Below are 13,994 nucleotides of genomic sequence, written 5' to 3'. Positions count from 1 at the left end.
TCACATGTTGCGGTCCAAAAATTGCGGCGTGCGTGCCAAACGCCGGAAGTATGTGGGTCACGTGTGTAGCTCGAACCGGAAGGGATGGAAGGAAATCCATATAGGTTATGGCGCATGCGCAGATGGCGCGACGGACACAGAGGTTACGTCACGTACTTACGGTAATTCATTCACTCCATATAATCGCGCATGCGCAATTGTGTACCGGCAGGGTTCACAATTATTGGCAATGACATGAAAATATTTCAGATTAAGTGGCAATTTATAAATAAATAAAGTGCAAGCACTAATAGAGCGATTGTATATTCCAAAATTGAAAAGGTAAATATTATAATATAAAAATATAAAAGTGCCTGAGTGCATAATAGAGGTGAAATGGAGTGCAATATAAAGTGCAGATGTGCAGAAGTAGAGGTTAAGGATGGTGGTCTAGAGCCGCAGCGGAGATCTGTGTCGGACGCCAGGGGCAAACAGGGGAGAAAAAATAGCACATTATATAAAACATTATTAATAAATTCTGTTTAGGTAATAAGGATAGAATTAGCGTAGAGATAAAGGTTATAGTTCCATATGTATGTGTTAACAACCGGAGCAGGTTGAGAGGGATCCAGCAGGATTCAGGTCGATGGGATACTTTGGATCGTCGAGTGTCATTCGGATTTGAGGCCAGAAGCACAGATTTATCTTGAACATGGGGAACACGAACCCATAAAGACTGAAAACCAGGTAAGTTGTTTTTGTTTTTTGTATTTTTTGTAGGTTGGTTCTTCTTCTTGCGTCAACGTCAGAGGAAGTGACTGGGGATGAAGATGGTGTTATCCAAATAAGGATACAAGAGGTGCAGTACCTAATGTGAATAAGAGTGAAAAAGAGTGAAAAAAGGAAAGTGTTAAATTCACAGAAATTATATATGTGGTCAAATCCCTGTGTGAGAGGAAAAAAAAAAAAAAAAAAAAAAAAAGGAATATTTAATTTTGATTGTATGTGTGCAACCGTGATATAGGAGGACAGGGTTCAGTCATGTGGCCCGTGATAAAAACACCACAGATGTCACACAATTTGAAGCCTGCCACAGAGGGGTCCTCAAATGAAGCAAAAATAATAATAATAATAGGGAGGACCGTGTGGTGTGACAAGTGTAAAAAAACCAAACAGTGAAGAATAATAAAATCAAATCTGGTATCGAATCAAGAGAAGGGTCCTAGTCCTTATAAAAACCAGTGAACAGTAGGTCTGCATTTAGACCCAGTGGAGCCAAGGATTCAAGTTTATAGATCCATTTGGATTCCAGTCTTAGCAGCTCTTTACTACAGTTGCCCCCCCTTGGGTTCCAATGTACCCTCTCTATCCCGTAGACCTTAAGGCTGTGGTTATTTCCCCGGTGTACCTGTAAAAAGTGTGCTGCCACCGTGGATAGGGTCTTCCCCTTGGTCAGGTCACTTGCTGCCGTCGTAATTGAGGATAAATGTTGTTGTGTTCTCCTCCTGAGTTCTTGGCCTGTCTGTCCCACATAAATCATTGGGCAAGAACATTTCAACACATAAATGACATTCTTGGTTTTACAATTTATGTAATCATGTAGTTTGAATTCGGATTGGTTGTTGGGGTGTGTAAAGGTGTTTGTGGCCGGCATCCGGGGGCAGATGGAACAATCACCGCAGGGGAAAGACCCCTTTAGACGCAGGCCTCTCCCAAGGGGTGTTGTAGGTCTTGAAAAGTGACTAGATGTAAGCACATCTTTGAGATTACGAGCACGTTTGGCAATCAGTCGAGGTTTCTTGGAGATATGTGCATGGAGTCTGGTGTCGCTTAGGAGGATATCCCAGTTGTTATTAAGGATGTGATAGATGTCAGACCATTGGTTATTATATATGGTCGTGAGGCAAGGCTTAGACTCAGTATCCCGTGTTTTTACCTGTAGCAAAGTCTGTCGGTCACTATCTCGTGCCCTAACAAAGGCTTTCGAGATTACCTTTTTCGGGTATCCACGTGCTCTAAAACGTCCGGTTAAATCCTTTGCATGTTTACGGAAGTCAGCGATGTCACTACAATTTCTCCTGAGTCGCAGAAATTGTCCCACTGGGATGCTCTGTCTTAAGTGTTTCGGATGGAAACTAGTGAAGGATAACAGGCTGTTGGTGGCAGTAAGAAAAAGTCGACATAAGCACAAAGTTTCTCGTTGAGTCCCCCAAACAGATTTCTAACCGTGGAGAACCCAAAAATACCGACATTTTATCTTTTACCCAAGACTCATAAGTCCCTTGAAGAACCACCAGGTAGGCCTATAGTGTCTGGGATTGGGGGACTCAACGAGAAACTTTGTGCTTATGTCGACTTTTTCTTACAGCCACTTGTCATTAAACTTCCCGCCTATGTACGCGACACCACGCACCTGATACAGCAGATCGAAGGAATAACTTTGCCGGTGGATGCAATATTGGTTACATTGGATGTCGAATCGTTGTACACGATTATTGGTCATCAGGTGGGTCTTGAGGCTGTAGAATTCTTTCTGAATAGACAGACATCTTTGGACCGTCGACACGATTCTTTCATTCTGGATCTACTATCTCTCATTCTCCATCAAAACTTTTTCACCTTTGACAAATCCTACTTCAAACAGGTGTCTGGGACGGCCATGGGTGCACGGTGCGCTCCCTCGTATGCCAACCTCTTTCTTGGTTGGTGGGAGGAGCGCACCGTGTACCGGTTGGCTGACTTTGATACCTATGTCGTGGGATGGTATAGATACATTGACGACGTGCTCATGATCTGGAGGGGAACACATGATCAATGTCTCTCATTTATTCAAAATCTTAACGAAAATCCATGGAAAATTTTACTGTCCGCCTCCATCTCAGACACATCTGTGGAATTCCTGGATCTTAAAATTAACAAAGAAGGCACTCATCTGACCACCTCTCTCCACAGGAAACAAACTGCCACCAACAGCCTGTTATCCTTCACTAGTTTCCATCCGAAACACTTAAGACAGAGCATCCCAGTGGGACAATTTCTGCGACTCAGGAGAAATTGTAGTGACATCGCTGACTTCCGTAAACATGCAAAGGATTTAACCGGACGTTTTAGAGCACGTGGATACCCGAAAAAGGTAATCTCGAAAGCCTTTGTTAGGGCACGAGATAGTGACCGACAGACTTTGCTACAGGTAAAAACACGGGATACTGAGTCTAAGCCTTGCCTCACGACCATATATAATAACCAATGGTCTGACATCTATCACATCCTTAATAACAACTGGGATATCCTCCTAAGCGACACCAGACTCCATGCACATATCTCCAAGAAACCTCGACTGATTGCCAAACGTGCTCGTAATCTCAAAGATGTGCTTACATCTAGTCACTTTTCAAGACCTACAACACCCCTTGGGAGAGGCCTGCGTCTAAAGGGGTCTTTCCCCTGCGGTGATTGTTCCATCTGCCCCCGGATGCCGGCCACAAACACCTTTACACACCCCAACAACCAATCCGAATTCAAACTACATGATTACATAAATTGTAAAACCAAGAATGTCATTTATGTGTTGAAATGTTCTTGCCCAATGATTTATGTGGGACAGACAGGCCAAGAACTCAGGAGGAGAACACAACAACATTTATCCTCAATTACGACGGCAGCAAGTGACCTGACCAAGGGGAAGACCCTATCCACGGTGGCAGCACACTTTTTACAGGTACACCGGGGAAATAACCAAAGCCTTAAGGTCTACGGGATAGAGAGGGTACATTGGAACCCAAGGGGGGGCAACTGTAGTAAAGAGCTGCTAAGACTGGAATCCAAATGGATCTATAAACTTGAATCCTTGGCTCCACTGGGTCTAAATGCAGACCTACTGTTCACTGGTTTTTATAAGGACTAGGACCCTTCTCTTGATTCGATACCAGATTTGATTTTATTATTCTTCACTGTTTGGTTTTTTTACACTTGTCACACCACACGGTCCTCCCTACTATTATTATTATTTTTGCTTCATTTGAGGACCCCTCTGTGGCAGGCTTCAAATTGTGTGACATCCGTGGTGTTTTTATCACGGGCCACATGACTGAACCCTGTCCTCCTATATCACGGTTGCACACATACAATCAAAATTAAATATTCCTTTTTTTTTTTTTTTTTTTTTTTTCCTCTCACACAGGGATTTGACCACATATATAATTTCTGTGAATTTAACACTTTCCTTTTTTCACTCTTTTTCACTCTTATTCACATTAGGTACTGCACCTCTTGTATCCTTATTTGGATAACACCATCTTCATCCCCAGTCACTTCCTCTGACGTTGACGCAAGAAGAAGAACCAACCTACAAAAAATACAAAAAACAAAAACAACTTACCTGGTTTTCAGTCTTTATGGGTTCGTGTTCCCCATGTTCAAGATAAATCTGTGCTTCTGGCCTCAAATCCGAATGACACTCGACGATCCAAAGTATCCCATCGACCTGAATCCTGCTGGATCCCTCTCAACCTGCTCCGGTTGTTAACACATACATATGGAACTATAACCTTTATCTCTACGCTAATTCTATCCTTATTACCTAAACAGAATTTATTAATAATGTTTTATATAATGTGCTATTTTTTCTCCCCTGTTTGCCCCTGGCGTCCGACACAGATCTCCGCTGCGGCTCTAGACCACCATCCTTAACCTCTACTTCTGCACATCTGCACTTTATATTGCACTCCATTTCACCTCTATTATGCACTCAGGCACTTTTATATTTTTATATTATAATATTTACCTTTTCAATTTTGGAATATACAATCGCTCTATTAGTGCTTGCACTTTATTTATTTATAAATTGCCACTTAATCTGAAATATTTTCATGTCATTGCCAATAATTGTGAACCCTGCCGGTACACAATTGCGCATGCGCGATTATATGGAGTGAATGAATTACCGTAAGTACGTGACGTAACCTCTGTGTCCGTCGCGCCATCTGCGCATGCGCCATAACCTATATGGATTTCCTTCCATCCCTTCCGGTTCGAGCTACACACGTGACCCACATACTTCCGGCGTTTGGCACGCACGCCGCAATTTTTGGACCGCAACATGTGATTGGTCTGTGCCGGACGTCCGGGGGCAACAGGACTATATAATGTTTGCGCTTATACACTCTGGTACCCCTGAGGAAGCCTGGTTAACAGGCGAAACGCGTGGGGATCTATCCAGCTCCCGGTGCCCAGCTCCTATATTCATGCTATATAGGTAATCATGATCTAATTTATTGTATACCCTTTTCTGTCTATACCACACTAGTGGATTGAGTACTTACTAATTATATATATAGATCTTTTTGACTTTAATCATGTACTGTTTACGACATTTATAGCTAATATGAATTAGGCACGGGATTTTCTGGTTTGTGTTTGCACAATCTGTGCTTTTTTAAATGTTTTTAAATGTATGTAATTGACTTTCTAATAAAGTATTTACAAATTATTACATATTTTGGGCATCCCTATCTCTTTGTTCAACTTTGACCTTCTACATCTTAGTGTCAACAGAATTTCACAACATGTTTTCAAAAGATAATACCAACCCCAATTCTGTAAAGAAAAATAACCTTACCATGAGAGAAAGAACAGCACTTAAAAACCTGGCTGCTAGAGAAGATTTAATAATCAAATCAGCTGATAAGGGGGAGGGGGGTATAGTTATCCAGAATAGGGCTGATTATGTCCTAGAAGCAACTCGTTTACTGTCAGACTCAGAATTCTATCTAAATTCAAAACTGAATTATATACTTTGTTGGAAGAGGGGCACACCATGGGAGTACTGAATAAAAAAGAATATTTGTATCTAAAAATTGAGGAACCGACAACAGCACTGTTCTATCATTTACCGAAAATCCATAAGGATACAACCAACCCACCGGGCAGACCTATTATTTCTGGGATAAATTCATTGACATCCAACTTATCCCTTTATGTGGATCTTTTCCTCCAGAAATACGTGAGAGCTTTAGACGCCTTCCTACTAGATACTGCAGATCTTATTAGACAGGTTATTACACACAAGTGGGATGAATCCTTCTTGTTCATCATTTTGATTTTGGGAGCAGTCACTATAAGAAATGGTTAACAAATGTGCCATACGGGCAATACAAAAGAATGCGGAGAAATTGCACCAATGACTCCGACTATGCACAACAAAGTGACATCCTAACCAAAAGATTTAAAGCTAAAAAATACCCTTCTACCCTCATACAGATGGCCTTCAAAAGAGCAGGGGCTTTGTCACAAGAAGCCTGTCTCCAACCCAGTATAAAGGAGGATAATAAAGAGGGGTTTGAGGTCAACTTTATCACATCCTTCTCCTTGGATAGCCAAAAATTACGAAACATTCTGAAAAAACACTGGGAAGTCCTGCTCCATGACCCATACTTAAGGAGAGATTATTCCTAAAAATCCATGCCTTACGTTCCGAAGGTCTCAAACACCCAGAAACATCCTGGCGCCCAGTAGATTACGCCCAACCAAAATGATAAATAACCAACTCTCTTCCTTTTTTCCGAAAGTTATAGCAAGCTTTAGATGTGGATATAAACGCTGTAAATGTTGTGATTCTATTAGACACAGACAAAATAAATTCATGTCCCATACAACTAGAGAAACCTTTCCATTAAGAAGTTTTATGAACTGCAGCTCCAATTATACTATATACTTGATTGAGTGTAAATGCAAACTACAGTACATTGGCCGCATAATCTTACCACTCCGTGAGAGACTAAATAAACATAGGCACAATATAGAAAATGGTTATGCCTTGCATAGTGTCTCCCGTCATGCGGTGAACCACCACAGCTGCAATATGAAAGATTTCAACATCCTACCAATAGAATACATTCCCCCTTCAACACCACAAAGATTCACCCATCTAAAAAGAAGAGAAATGTTTTGGATTTTTAAACTTCAGTGCTTGACTCCCTTGGTTTTAAAGGAGAGTTTGGAGAATGTGTTTTAATCAGTTTTATAATTTTTCCCATTTTATGTGCTCTTTTTACATATTCTTTGTCGTTTTATCCTCTCATATGTTCTGTAAATTACTGCGATTACGCATACAATAAGAGACATTGGGGCAGATTTACTTACCCGGTCCATTCGTGATCCAGCGGCGCGTTCTCTGCGCTGGATTCGGGTCATCCCGGGATTTATTAAGGCAGTTCCTCCGACGTCCACCAGGTGGCGCTGCTGCACTGAAGTTCCCAGGAATGCACTGGAATACACCGAGCCGGGCTGAGTGAAGGTAAGTGCTAGCTCCGCGACACATGTTTTTTTTAAATGCGGCGGTTTTCCCGAATCTGTCGGGTTTTCGTTCGGCCACGTCCCCCGATTTCCGTCGCGTGCATGCCAGCGCCGATGCGCCACAATATGATCGCGTGCGCCAAAATCCCAGGGCAATTCAGGGGAAATCGGCATTAGTGCGTCTTCTGCGCATGCACGTGACACCACCGGAGCCACTGCGCATGCCCATGACCCCACCGCCACTCTCAGCTTTTATGAAGCGCTGAAGATGCGCGCGTTAAGCTGAGAGAGGTCGTACCTGCCTACTTGTAAGTTTTTACTATTTATATAACACCCGTATTGTATTTATATATTACTGCTTGGTCCGTTATTTGAAAAAGGGTCTAGAACCCGAAACGTGTTATATTGGACATTTTAATCGTGTTTATATCTGTAAGTTTGAAGCATTAAAAGATTGCTTTTTTAAGATTACTACTGTATTGGTATTTTGGATTTTTTGGGCATTGGCACTATAAGCGCTCCACGAGCACTCCGTTCCTTTTTACTTTCCCGTATATAGGTTCAGAGGCAGGTAGACAAGCCGGGGTAGTGGGATAAGTTGCAGGGATCTTACGCTGGTGCTAAGTTGCAAGCAACTGTTGCAGCATGGTGGTAACTTCACTAAGCTGTTCTACTGGGAATACTGGACCACAATACTGGTAAGATCAGCCAGTTTTGGAAGCGGTACCTTGGCGGGGTCTATGGCTGGATCTTACTGTCAGGCTTCTTGGGTAGTGAACCCCCTGCACCACTGTGGATGATGACACAAGCCGACACCAGGGACCTTGATCTAAGTGGCACCCAATTTTCACCAGAGCCCGTCGCAAAGAAGGTTGGTGCCACCAGGTTGTTCCATAGGTGTGACTTGTCCGCACTGGCAGCCAAGGTCGAGGTACACAATTAGTAGGCAATCTCGTGGTCGGGGACAGGCAGTGGGTCAATGCAGGCGGCAACAGTTCAGGGTCTGGGACGGAGCAGGAGGTCTGGGCTAGCAGCGAAGGAGCAGAATCGAGAACGGGTCCAGGATGTCAACACAGAGGTCAACAGGAGGTCAACACAGAGGAATCAAACACAGAGGGAGGCTTTCTAGGCCTTTATGTAAACCCGAGAAGTAGCCAGTGCCAATCAGCGCGAATCAACACACGCTAGCCTTTTAAATTTGTGAGTGCCGGCACACGTGTGCCCTAGGTAGAGGGGATGCACACGCTAGTCTTCTGGGACGGGAGCAGGAACATGTAGAGGAAAGTGAGCCCGGGCCAAGGCGTTGCCCGGAGAGGGGCACGGGTGTGCCTGCGATCTGAGATGTGGATTGCAGGGGCAACCGTGACAACTTTGTTTACTGGGAAATGGTGCATTAGGAGATGATTTAACTATTTGGATGCATAGGATAGTTAAGAAATTATTATTTTTAACTATTGTATTGTTACATTATGGATGGCCAAGGAGTATCCAACTTCTAATAAACAGAGAAAAATTACCAATCTTTATATACTACTACAAAAAAGTGAAGAAGGTAGGTATAGTTAAGAAAAGGTAAAAAACTCCAAAGTGTATGACCCACTTTCAATTTTTTGGAATGTAGGTCTCTGCTGACATATTAGCATTTCATTTTTTACTATTTCCTGTGCAACACGTTTTCAAACGCATCCCTGGAGTTAAAAAATATCTATATAATACTTAATATAATTCCTTGAGGGGTGTAGATTTTACAATGGGGGACATATGTCAAGGGTCAGACAGAGGTCTGACTTTAAAATATGGCCTTTGCCCTAACGATAAAAATGAGCCTTGTCCTTAAGTAGCTAATAACTGAATGGTATGGGTTTGACACCTGGATTTGGTTGAGATGACACTACAAACGGAACATGGCCAGAAGAAGACTGTCAGTTATAGTGGCCATGTTGGTATAGCCTTTGATAGAATCTGAGCCTGTAATAAACCTGAAACATCATCCTGTGTATAAAGGCAGAAAATGCTCTGTTGCTACCAGAATGATGTTGCACCCCCTCCATTCACATGTTACTGACCTGCATTTTGGCCTAAAAGAAATTTACATTTCTGAATGAAAAAAATCCAATTTAACTCTTATACTTTGAGAAGCAATAATACGTTCTCATCAGGGACTCTCCTTACCACCTAAAGGAATTGAATTCACAGAGCTGGGTCTATAAAATAACCAACCAGACAAAGATTTTAATAAAAGCTGACCCCAACATTGTATATGTTCAAAACTGTTTACTATGTTACATACACAGTACTGAAAAAGGGCAGAATGTCACACAGGATCTTGGCTATAATATTGGTCCTTGGTTTCCTTGCATCTTCTGATTAGCACATTTAATTTACCTGTAACATCTGTGCCAGTGTTGTCTTCTCTCCAATGCACCTTAGGATGCAATAACCTTCTCTTTTTGTTTTGTTTTTACATTCCTAGTGTGAATTGTGCTTTATGTTACTGACTGTGGTTGAGACTACACCACACCAAGTCTCACTGCAGCTCAGCTGTTGTCCAGCAATAGTGTACTTGCTGTGATGGACCATGCCCTGCTCCAGTCACCTGGGCGTGAGACTCTATGGTTTCATATATATAGCAGACTCACAGCTAAAACATTGCTGGTTATATTCTCTGTTGGTTTTACAGTTTGTGTTTCCTCTTGCTATATTCATAAATGTCTGGTTTTCTGATACTTGCTTATGTTTTTTGACTTTCCCTTTGGACTTTGTGCTGTATCCACTATCTTGTTGTGACCTAGAGTACTTGTTGATCTTCTGTGTTATTTGTTTGTGAGTCTTGTTTTGTGTCCACTCTTTGACATAAGAAGGGAACAACTCCTAGTCATCCTGTATCATATTAGGATACGATGAGGTAAGCAGGCAGGTGACATTTTTGTGGGTCTCGGTTTAGGACTCACTATACTGTCTGACCTCTCTGTGTCCTGAGTCATCATTACATTACCATTCTTGATTCTTTTGTCTCAACTAAGAGATTAGGCATAGCAGAAATATCTGGCAGCTACTTGTCCTCCTTTGCCCTAATTTATGCAGGAGATTCCTTGATCTCTGGTTTGGCTACAGTTTGCAGTGTATAAGCATGAAGTTGTTCTACTATTTACAGTATTGAAGCTTGTAGCTTTAATTAACAATTTCGAAACTTATATGTTTTGTTTAAGGGAACTTAATCCATGGGAGGAGATTAATTATGCCATACAGGCATGAAAATCTTGCATCCCAGTTTCCCTGCTTTTCTGACCCGCACACTGCTTTGGGAGTGTCGGGAAATGTGGCAGATGGTGGACAGACAGGCGTGTGCAGGAAACTTGGGCAAACTATAGCAGAAATCTCTGCCAAGTTAGTTTTAGGTCTGTAAATGTGGGTGCCGTAGTGGGGGGGGGGGGGTATTTTTTAAGACTGCCTTTTAAAATGCCAGTCTTAATAAATTCTCCCCATGGTGTCAATAATCCAAGCACTGTTCATATTATTCTCATTGTATATAGCTCAATTGTTATCTGGGTTTTATATAGAACATCTTTCTGTATGTTCCTTACACTGATATTAATGGTTTGAACACTTTGTGCCACAGGCCGTTTGTGATGCACTTAACCTTATCTCTCCACTTTTGTACAGGTTAACTTTTTACAACCTCAAATGAACAACACAAAACAGAATCCACTGTGTTGTTATACTGTATATGTAGAAGCATTGAGCTATTTTTCAATGAGAGAATTGAAGTGGTATGCAGAAGTGAGGTGCTGCACTTTCCACAAGGATGTTATATGGATAAGGTGAATGAAACAAACAGATAAGAAATCTTTGCCCCCAAGACAGGGTGGTATTGTGAGAATTGCATCATTTAATTCTCAAGACCATCTAGAACCAATAAACCATACCTAAATGAATTTATATGGATGCCATCACTTTTGTCATTATGTGTAAAAGTAACACCTCCACACAACCAGCCAACACCACACAGCTCTGCTCAGGACATTTCTAAATGATATCAAGTGGCATCTGTGGTCAAGATACGGCCAGCAACACTAGTAGCTAAAGTTAGGGGATTTCAGTATTGTGGTACTGTGATGGATCCAGATAATTTTCCCTTGAGAGGGCAACAGAATACATGATGAACTCCAACAGCAACAGCATAACATCACTCACTTCCTGTGAAAAAAAAAACAAATGGAGAATTTGGAAAGAGGTAAGAAAGCCTTTGTTAGCTCATTCTGCTCAGAGTGGTAGTTCTAGGGCAGATAAATTAGGATCATTTCTGGGATTGAAAAGATGAAAGAAATTTTCTTCACCGCTGTAGTAATAATATAACAAAATAGAAAAATACACACAGCTCATAGGGTTACAAAGCATGTGAATCTTTGTTGTTGGTAGTGATATACATTAGAACCTCTCCAAAAACAGATTGGTCTTTCAGTGATCTCTTCCAGGAGCTGCAGCATTAGAATTCAAATAAAAATACCAGGACCAGGACCAACGCACTGCTCAGTTTCAGCCAAAATTTAATTCATAGGCAAGGAAAGAAAAGAACAACGCATTTCGGGGACAAACTGCTCTCTTCATCAGGTTGAAAACAGAATAACATGCTAAAAACGGACATATATATAAATGCGTCAGAATGTGACTTAGATGCTTAATGTTTTTTCTAGACATAATACACATTCTAACAGTCTATTCAGTAGGACTATCAGCTGTGTTTTCACCTGACTTCTGCACAATACAACTGATGGTCCCAAACCCATGTATAAGGCAACGAATTCCACTCATTAAGCCTGGCAGGGCACACCTGTGATGTGAAGACCTTTTTAGGTGACTACCTCTTGAAGCTCATCAAGAGAATTCTAACAGTGTGCAAAGCAGTAATCAAAGAAAAATGTGGCTACTTTGAAGAACCTAGACTATAAGACATATTTTCAGTTGTCTCACACTTTTTGGGAAGTATATAATTCCACATGTGTTAATTTATAATTTTTTGTCTTGTTTCTTTCATTTTTTTATGAATCTATTATAACACATTTTATGTACATGTCCTTTTTTAGCATGTTATTCTGTTTTTGACCTGATCAAAGGAGCAGTTTGCTCCAAAAGCGCGTTGTCCGCTTCTTTCCTTGCCTATGAATTAAACTTTGACTGAAACTGAGCAGCACATCGGTTCTATACCAGGTATTTTTTTCTCTAATAATAATAAACTTTTAGAGGGGCAATTTTTTGTACATAAGTGTTTCCTCCTGTAGTATTTTATGAAGCCAGGACAGGACATTCAGTTATCGTAGGTGTATGACTATTACTGTCTCCTTGCTCGGTGTTATTGTTGTTAATAGTGCTGTAAGGAAGAATAGGCAGAAATTTCCTCAGAGTTATGTAAAAGATTGATAAAGTAATTTAGAAAACAAATATTTCAAGTTATTGCTGCTAAAATTGGTTACACAAGCTTTTGATTTAAGGAATGTATTTCACACAGGACTTTTCCATTTTGGCTTCGCCTTTTGCACAATACTTGATGACATAGTGGTATTTGTCATTTGTTGTTCATCACATAAAGCCATCGATTTAAAAAAAGAGTGTACTGTCATTTCTTATGACCATGTGAGGGATTCATTTTTGTGGGACAGACTGTCCTCTGTAATGGCTGCAGTTGAATTTTTGTGTATTTAACCTGCCCCATTTTTCCATTGTGTACCATCCAATACAAATTTATGCTAGGTGATCAAGAATGGTTAAATAGTGTGTGTATCAAGGTTACAGTTGATAACCATACAACTAATAATAAATCAGCACAGCAGTGTGAGGACTACGAGTCTACCAGTGTACTAGCCACAATACTGGAATATAAATCTGTTTTCATAGTGCAGCTGCTATAACCATTTAAAGCGTCAAGCAAAGTTATGGATTAGGTCCCCTAATGCCAAACTCCACCATTTAAACACCACCATGTAACATAGTGCTGCCGATCATTATCCCACTCATGGTCTACACTGAAAGGAAGATAGCAGTGTCATGCAGGAGTGGACAGGGAGAATGTGGGTTTTTTAATCTCCCTCCTCCCTGCTTCTCCAATCCGGCTTATAAACTTGTTTCAATTGAACTTTCATCCAACCAAAGTGTGTGGCACCCAGAAGTGGATTATACAGTCATGGCCATAAGTTTTGAGAACAAATATTATATTTTCACATGATCTGTTGCCCTCTGGTGCTTTTGTTTGTTTGTCAGATGTTTTTATCCCATACAGAAATACAAATGCAATCATATTATGAGTAACAAAAGCTTTTATTGACAGCATGAGTTAATGCAGCAAGTCAATATTTGCAGTGTTGACCCTTCTTCTTCAGGACCTCTGCAATTCTCCCTGGCATGCTCTCAATCAACTTCTGGACCAAATCCAACAATTTGTTGGCTTTTGTTTGTCCACCCGTCTCTTGATGATTGATCACAACTTCTCAATGGGAATAACATCTGAGGAGTTTCCAGGCCATGGACCCAAAATCTCTACGTTTTGTTCCCTGAGGCACTTAGTTACCACCTTTGCTTTATGGCAAGGTGCTCCATCATGCTGGAAAAGGCATTGTTGATCAACAAACTGCTCTTGGACAGTTGGGAGAAGTTGCTCTTGGAGGACATTCTGGTACCATTCTTTATTTACGGATGTGTACACTCACCGGCCACTTTATTAGGTACAC

The sequence above is a fragment of the Engystomops pustulosus genome, chromosome 1, assembly GCF_040894005.1.
Source record: "Engystomops pustulosus chromosome 1, aEngPut4.maternal, whole genome shotgun sequence".
In the NCBI taxonomy this organism is placed as follows: Eukaryota; Metazoa; Chordata; class Amphibia; order Anura; family Leptodactylidae; genus Engystomops; species Engystomops pustulosus.
The sequence above is the reverse complement of the archived record's forward strand: the minus strand, read 5'-3'. Positions refer to the sequence as shown.